This window comes from Haliaeetus albicilla, chromosome 21 (assembly GCF_947461875.1).
Source record: "Haliaeetus albicilla chromosome 21, bHalAlb1.1, whole genome shotgun sequence".
NCBI classification, from domain to species: domain Eukaryota; kingdom Metazoa; phylum Chordata; class Aves; order Accipitriformes; family Accipitridae; genus Haliaeetus; species Haliaeetus albicilla.
The window spans coordinates 893,833-902,912 of record NC_091503.1 but is presented as its reverse complement, the minus strand read 5'-3'; the positions used below and the strand labels follow the sequence as shown (position 1 = coordinate 902,912).

Sequence of the window (9,080 nt, the reverse complement as noted above, 5' to 3'; positions counted from 1 at the left end):
CAACACCTGCTGCTGCAACATTTGCAAGCCTCTCCGAGTTGGTACGCTGCCTTTTCTAGCTTGGCTGGTATATTAAAATGGTGCTTATTTTTATGGTCAAGGTAAAGCCTTTGACATGCTATAACAAACAACTCATATCCAGCCATCTCTTCTAGCCTTCAATCCAGACTTGGGCTTTGCATCATGCATACTCAGTAGGACACATCTCTTCACATCTTTCTCTGGAGGTGTTATTCTAACTGGCTGGTATTGACCAGACAGCTTTTTTCTCTCTGACTGGTAGTTAATCTTTATCAGCTTAAGGGCTTCACTTGCCTTGCAGCTGCTCAGTCAAATTCCCATTGACATTTTCTGGTATTTCCAAATGCAAATCTGGCCTGGAACCTCCAAATACGAGTAATCTGCAAGATTTGTTATAGGCAGAAGAACTTCAGAATGCAAAGTTTTCACATGGTTGTCTGTATTGCATTTGAAATGAAATGGTGCCTGCAGGGAAACTGAATGAGCTGTAAACTGCATAGATGTTTTTTCTGTTTTCTACCTCTTATCCTTATTGACCACTTCTGGAATGCATTATGGTTTTTACCATATGTTTTCATGCTCTCCAACCTATTCAATTCCCTGTGTGAGCAGCACCTTGGTATGTGTACCCAACTTCATCCTATGACACACAAGATTTCTTCCAACACATTTGGAAACACACCAGTGGTTCTAGAAATTCCTTAAGCAATGCCTATTTGTCTTGTAAATATGAATGCTTTGAATGAAATGTTAGCTACTCCTTTCAGACTAGGACTGTGATCTAGATCTTATCCATTTCTTATTCTGAAGATTTATCTAATCTGGGTGGTGCTGGCTTAATGGTCAGACATTCGGGTCCTAGACTATGAAAAGACATTGCTAATGGTTGTTTCAGAAGGGCTAGAAGTTCATAGTTATTCCAAAACACACTCACAGAAAAGATGGAAAGGACTTCAGATTGAGTGAATCTGTTTCAACTCATATATTCTGCTAACTGCAATAGCAGAGAATAGTTTTCGAGTAAGGTAGGACTTCAGACAGCGTAGTGTAAAAATGTTAAATCATTAACAGCTGTTTGGCAGGTCTGGTTGGTTGTGCACTGAGAGTAGCCCAACACAAGTTTAAGTAAGCCAGTTTTGGTTTGCCACTTCTTTCCTTTTGGCACAAGGCAGTAAGCAATGTACAGCCATAATGAGAATCAGGAAACAATGAACAAATAAAATCTGGTAATGGGCTGACAATGGATGTAAAACCATCTTTACCATTCATCTCCACCGTAGTGGTGGAACTACATGAATTTCCAAAGCCACCTTGGTCAATGCTGTTTTATCTTGTTTGAAATGTTATCTCTTACTGTCTCCTAATGCAGATGCTTTTCTGAGGAATGCCCTTCAGAAATAATGTATCTGAAACTTTGATTGGCTTTAGTTGGTAGAAAATGACAGCTGAAAATATGCTGGATAAATTGCAGTTAGACAAATAGAGGAATCTGTGGCTGACCTGCTACTGAAAAAAAAATATTTTGTCAATATTTGCATTTGAAGGCAAATGTCTAAAGATTAAATCTGTGTGAAGAGCTTCTCTTCAACAATTCAAACTATGCCTGAGATTTTAATACACCTTGATATTTTATTGATTCATCAGGCTTCTTCTGGTCTTAAACTGTGACTTTCTCTTTTTATATGTAGAATGATGAGTTGTCCTTTTTTTTAACTAGCCCATGGAATGGATTTATTTCCTGCAGTAGATTTTGGTGAGGATATTAAGTTTCTGAATTGTCATGGTAACAAGAAGTAAGTAGTAGCTGACAGAATAGCAAGACAGGCTTGCATTAAGCTTGCTATCAATATATACAAATACATTAGATTTTGAACATTTTCAGTTCCTTTCATGGAAAAATACTGTGAGGTAGTTTATGTTACATGGCAGATTTACACTCTGTGTATTATAAGGGGCAATAAATTTCAGAGGAACAAGTGTTTTATTTTTATATGTGGAGAACGATATAACTGTATGTGGAGAGCAATACAATTGTACGACTAGTGCAGCAGACTTTTCTCTGTCTGACATATTGAATTCAAGTGTGCAACTTTATGCGAAGGAGGCACTACCTTTCATGATCTCTATTTGGTGATAGAATCATTTGCAGGCTTCCCTTTCCAATCATCGACATGGCCAGCAGCTCATCTATCTGCTGGTTAAGGTCTTCTCTGTTTCTTTCATACTACATAAGAGCCATAAAGTATCTTCTTACCTTTTCTTTTCTGGATACAGAAAAATAAAATCCACTTTCAACAGCTGTTCAAGACTCCATGTGCTTGTGAAAGTACTGGCTGATAACACCCACCACTGTGCAAATGACTATGGTAAATTCAGTGTGGCATACTGCTTATCCAAACCAGAATGTGCATGCAAGTTCTGCTAAACCATAGTATTTGATGTCATGCCTCTTCAGAAGGCTTTCTGGAACAAGGAATGCTTCAGCTGGTCCCAACAATGCTGCTGTTGTTGCTCATCCAAAACCTTCATCAGACACAGGAAATGAGCCTTGCATTGATTTGTAAAGCAAACATTCAGATAAGCAAAATAGAAAGCTACTTAACCATGTCTTAGAAAAAGATAAAGGCAAATCATATTTTCTATTTGTCTAAGGTAGAGATGAAACAAATTAAAAGATAAAGCAGAGCCATAAACACTTTACACAGAAGCTGTGAACAAGGAAATTCTGTGCAACATATGTAAGAGAATTTACATGGCTTTATGTTACCTTTCTGAGTTTTACACTCCTGGATGGCTCTAGGAGACACATCTTCTAGGCACATCTCAGCCCAAAATCTTTGTTCTGATGCCCTATTAGCTCTGAGACAAGGAAGCCCTGCTCTGTCCTTTCTAACTTGTTGGTAAAGCACAGTCTTGCACTTATCTGTTGGACTGCCAGTCCTGGAAGAATTCCCACAAGAACATCCTTACTGCAGCATTTTACCTCCGAGAAAAGGCTGGAGTAGGAGTGAGAGTATTAAAATGCAGGATTTCTCTTTACTGTCTTACAGTAGCTAAGTAAACAGAGCAGTGTGTTTTCAGAAAGGTGTCACACTGCTAAACAATACTGATTTCTACTGCTGAGAGTAATTGATTATTTCTTCATGAGTAGTGCTCCTCTTACGAGCAGTTGCAGATGTCTATTGACGTACCGAAAAAAGTCTAACTGATCCTGTCACTTTCTCTTTACAAGTTGTGTTCCAAGTCCTTTTCTGTGTCATCCTCTACCAAATTTGAATTCTAAGAACCCAACAGTAAAATATTTTCTACAAGCTACATATGATTCTTGTGGCACAGTTCCTGTGTGGGGGAAATTTCCACTGAAATTTGTTTTAATTATAAACATTTTCTATGAAAGCTCATGAGAAAAGATACCATTAACCTAAAAGATATGACATAAAAATGTTAGTCTTTTTGAAAGAATAACCTGTTCTCAGAAGAGACACAGGCCTTTTATGTGCACACAGCAGAATGGAGACCCAGTTTAGAGATCCCACGTAGCACTGTGATACAATAGACAACAAACTGAAAATCTGAGGACAAGTTTTGTCTCTCATCTTTGGAGAAATTGTTTATCAAAATTTTTATGTGCACATACTCTTTTCCAACCCCATGTTTTATTTCAGAGAGAGTCTTGTTAGTGTGGCCATTTGACCAAAATTTCATTTTGCCTGGAAGTCACAGTTCCTGCAAATGTACAGATGAACTCTGCAGCACTGACACAGAAAATCCAGAATTTTGCATTAGACCTGCTGCCATGATGTGTAATTAGTTTACAACTCTGCAGTAAGTGCTATGGATACATTGCACTGACAGTATGTGCATAGATCAATTGTATAGGACATGCACAGTAGAAATGGATCTCAAAAATGTTATTACGCATATTCTTCAGGAAGAAATTACATATTTTTCTGCTTAGAAAACTCAAAGCAGAAATACGGCAGCATTAGTTTGACTACCTGGCAAAATTAATATCTGATCTTTCTTATTTATTTTCACATGATATCTTCTGTTTCGCTCCACCCATCCTGACTTGTCTTCTCATTCGTCAACTATAACCGCTCTTTAATATCGTAAGCTGCTTTTGTATAGGAGGTTCTCATATATTACATGTTTCTACACTACCTAGAATAGTGCAGACCAATAAACCTGAGATATTTATGTGCAAGTACAAGTCATTATTTAAGACAACAATGAAGCTTTTATCATTCCTCCCTTTCCAAAACTAACTTTCAGAACTGGGGATTAATATTATATTATTTGCAGGTAATAGGAGTTTTTATGTCAGCATGGGTGCATTTCAGTACTTGATCAGTTGAATGGCTCAGGAACATGTAGCAATGAACGATTCGTGATTTGTCATTTGTTCAGTATTACTAGGAAACAGCAAGATGTTTATCAATAAAAAGGCCAGTGAGCTAAACGTCTAAAGCCTCATAAATTAGTTAAAAAGAAATCAGCTCTGGTCTTTAGTGGATCCAGTTCCCACTTCATTAATTGCTAATTGCCTTGACAATAAAAATATCAGTTTGAATAACAAGAACTGAATTACAATAACTGCTCAAATGTCTGTTCAGATAAGCATGAAAAAATGTAAGTAACTTACCATGAAAATTAAAGTAAAAATGCATTCAAAATCCATTGGAATAAGTATTAAGCTAGAACTGTTTTTCTTCATGCCAAAGAATATTATAGTCTATGGAAAATGCCTACAACAGGAAAAAAGGTATCTCTGTTAACAGCAGAGTAAAACACATTGTGATGATCACCCTTGTAGTTTTTAATATTTCAGCTAATTCTACTGTCATGGTAATAAATATTTAATTGTGTGGAAGGAAAGAGAAAAAATAGAAGTTAATTAGATTTGCATCATCCAGGAACTTTTTGCTGTTATATTTAATTTCTGCTGTCTAAAGCAGCTCATGAAACTTCACAGCACAGTTGAGTCTGATGCTTTTGTGAAACGCCATTTCCACTCCGTATTTAAATGTGAAAATCTATATTAATGCCACATTTGGTGTGAGGATTTACACAGTAACAACTTCAGCATGTCTAATGTTATTTTCACATAATAATACTTTTCTTATACACTAACCTTAACTGGAAATAAATAGTTGTTTTGAATTGCAGAAAGGAGCTGCCTTTTCAAATTCAACTGAAAGATTCTTGATTCTTCACTGTCCAATAAAGATACTGATGCAAGTGCTTGGGGAGATGATAAACCATCACTGGAGTCATCATTTTGGTTTGCTGCTGGAAGTGAAACCCTTTTCCTAGTGTGACAAGATTTCCAGCCCTGTGCAGTGTGAAAGCTTTCATGATGAATTCAGAGTGAAGCATTTCTCTCCATTCGTCTCTTTGACTCTGACTTTAATTTGTTTTCTTAAAGAAAAAGAATAAATCTCACCTAGGCCTGCATTCCAAATGTCATTGCACATGTGGTGGCTTAAGGATCCTGTATTTTCAGATACCTCCTAAGAGAGTACAAATGTTGGACAAAACCTGTCTGGAGAGCCAGTGAAATTCAGTATAAATGTTGTCCCTCACAACCATTCATCTTGGCTCTCATTTTCTTTCTCCAAGCAAAGCCATGTCTTCAGCACAGTGAACACCAGCCTGTGACTCACTTATTTTAATGTCTTTGGCATTTTGACTCAGATTTTCAGATTGTCAGACTTGCAGACTCATGAATAAGCTGTAGCTGCAGCATGTGGAGTTCCAGGAGAAAAGTTTCTAAAATTGTATGGTGGTTTTTTCTTTTTTCTTTTCTTCCCAGTTCAGATCTTAAGTACACATAATCACTAGCTCCAGAAAAGCATTTTGACATCATTTTGCTGCTCAGCTGTCAGGTTACATTCAGTACAGAGACCAGCAATTCTTATCTCAGCATCTTTCCTGGGCACAGCTTGCCATCACAAATTGAAAAATGCAAAGTAACAGGCATTGTTTGTCTTTAGAAAGTATTCATTATTGCTTTTTGCTCTTCATTTAACAATGTGTTTTCATTTCACAGTGTTATTCTGTTTCTAACTATGCCCTATGGGCAGATTTCAATAGACATCTCTAAGCTTAAATATGAAAATAGATGTAAAAGAAGATAATTTATTTCTTCCTCTGGGGTCATGCAGTCCAATATCCCACTAGAAAGCAGACAATCACCAACACAATCAGGTTTGCCATGGCTTTGTCTGGCTGTCTTATAAATCCCTGAGGCTAGAGATGCTGCTCCCTTTCTGGACCAGAACCAGTTCCAGAGTTGTACCACATCCTTGTGAAATGCTGAGACGATACTAGACTATCATCTCACACATAGCAGCAGGTTTTGGGGCCAGAAGACCTAGACAGATGACTTCAAAGAGTAGCCAGCACATTGTCTGCTTGCCTGCTGCCAGTTACCTCTGTCTTTTTTTTTTTTAAAGGAATAGTCCAAAAAGTGCTTTTCTAAGGCTAAATTTAGAATAACCTAATTGTTAACCCACTGTCATCTAAAATGGAGGAGAGAGGAAATTTGCCATGTTATGTGTAAGGAAGACATGCAACTGCAGGACTACGGAAGTGAAAAATGTTTTCAAATCAGGTTTGACTTTCTTTTTCTCTACTAAATTCTCTTTTCATCTCTTTTCAGTCAGGTAGGTCAGGCATTTGGATCAGCAGTGGTACAAGCACTGCTATACTACTGATATGGCAAGCAACAGTTTCAGTACATATTTGCTTGTTTTTCTATCAAGAATAATGACTTTTTTATTGTTGTTTTTTCTGGTACTGTTGTTGAAAGTGAACAAAGCCCTACTCAGATTGTTTACAAAATAAGAGAAGGGAATAATTTATTTCAATGTACTTTTGGCATTATCCTTTTTACAGTCCCATGTTTCTGAAAGTTAGTGGAAGAGAAGAAAGAAAATATGAGAAAAAGTGAGACCCACATCTCAAAGAGGCAATCTTAGGTGTCCTATTAAAGGTGGAATATTCCGTACAGAAGATGGGTAATAGGCAGAAATTTTTTTTCTGTCAGTGGTCACTGCAGGGCTTGAATGGTGAATGGGGAATTAAAACAAGCACCAGTTAACTTTGGAAGCACCGATGCCAGACTATGTCAAGGGCCATCTTCTGTAGTACTTATTCATGTGATGAATCTCTTTAATTCTGTCCTTCTCCGTACAGAAATCACTTTCAGTGCTACTGCCTGGATGAATTCAGACATTGCACAGCAAGTTAGCAAGCACATCTGAATTAATAGCTTACTTGCAAGTGTCAAGCTGCAAGCAGTGTAGACATCATCCTTAGCATTGATCATGACTAGACAGCACATTCCTAAAGCAAATTTAATAGGTCTATGGTAGCTGCTAAGTGTTAAACAGTATTCTAAGCACATGCTAATAAAACTGCATGAACTCATATGCTTTAAAATAATACCAATTTCCCTAGGCCTAGGGAAGGCTAACATGCATAAAAGTTTCACATTTGGGTCTTACCCAGGATTTTTGCTGCCAACTAAAACATCACTACTTTGAGGGTTTGAAATGTATAGACTTAGATTTGCCCTTAAAGGAAAATACACACTCAGCTCTCTCTCAAGATTATGACTGAAATATTTCATAGGGGATTTTCACAATTATGATAACACCCTGATAACACACTTCACAATAACAGAATGTTAGTCTTCTGCTGACAAACCTCCAACCCAGACAATACAGCCTCTCCGCGCTTTCACTGACTTATACATTCTACCCTCACTTTCATAAGGACTGTTGTGTAGTGCAGTCATATGTTTAACAGCTATTTTTCCTGTCATGAAAAACTTAATTTCAATAAAGAATAAGATTATTGGGTGAGGTGGCTTGGAAGCATTTTCAGGATCATTTTGATTTTACAGGATTCCAAAAAAAAGAGGTAATTGCTTTTATCAGGAGCTTTTTAAGATGCTGTGCTGGTTTTGGCTTGGATAGAGTTAATTTTCTTCATAGTAGCTGGTGTGGGGCTGTGTTTTGGATTTGTGCTGGAAACAGTGTTGATGATAGTTCAGAGATGTTTTTGTTATTGCTGAGCAGCGCTCGCCCAGAGCCCAGGGCTGTTCTGCTTCTCCCCCCACCCCACCAGCGAGGAGGCCGGGGGGGCACAAGGAGTCGGGGGGGACACAGCCGGGACAGCTGACCCCGACTGATCCCAGGGATATTCCAGACCGTAGGACGTCATGCTCAGCAGGTAAAGCTGGGGAAGGAGAAGGAAGGGGGGGACGTTGGGAGTGATGGCGTTTGTCTCCCAAGTCACCGTTCCTTAGCGTGCTGGAGCCCGGCTTTCCTGGAGGTGGCTGAACACCTGCCTGCCGGTGGGGAGTGGGGAATGGATTCCTGGGTTTGCTGTGCTTGTGTGCGCCGCTTTTCATTTCCCTATTAAACTGTCTTTATCTCAACCCACGAGTTTTCTCGCTTTTACCTTTCCCATTCTCTCCCCCATCCCAATGTGGCTGAGCTACCAGATGGGGTTAAACCACGACAGATGTTTAGTCCATGTTTGCTTTCCATCTATAATCATATATGTGTCTTGCCAATGAAGATAGGAAACATTTTCCTCCAGTAACTACAGAAGTCACAGTAAAATTTACCCAGCACCATTTCATATCCTCTTGACTGCCTTATCAAGACAAAGTGCTCAACTCCCATGAGTTTCTTCAGCTGCAAGGCAAGTTTTCCGTGTTCATTTTGCCCTGGTGAAGAGTTCGTATTGCACGTCAGTAGACTTTTTGGCCCTTGAACAACTTGAGGACAAAACTGTCTCCTTGAACTCACATGCAATGTGCACTGTCAGCTTCAAAGGAACAAGTTCCTGGTGCACGATCTATCTTTCTTCTAAGTGTAGAAATCAAAAAGGTCTTAAAATGCAGAATTGACAAATACGGCCATAACTCACAGACAAAGTGCAAGCGTGCAAATCCTGATACCACTGTATCCTCTTAAATGTAGAGGGGTGTGGATTCCAGGACAGTAGTCTTAGGAGGAAAAAAAGCTGCTTAATCTGCTATA

General features: G+C 38.5%; 1 long non-coding RNA gene across 1 annotated transcript; it reads right to left on the bottom strand.

The window, feature by feature from the left end:
- Positions 1-315: 315 nt before the first annotated feature.
- Positions 316-7,555, bottom strand: LOC138690252 (uncharacterized). Its single transcript, XR_011329053.1, has 4 exons — positions 5,156-7,555; positions 4,667-4,769; positions 2,133-2,544; positions 316-401 (listed from the first exon to the last, which is right to left on the bottom strand). It is a non-coding gene; the product is annotated as an uncharacterized lncRNA (long non-coding RNA).
- Positions 7,556-9,080: the final 1,525 nt, after the last annotated feature.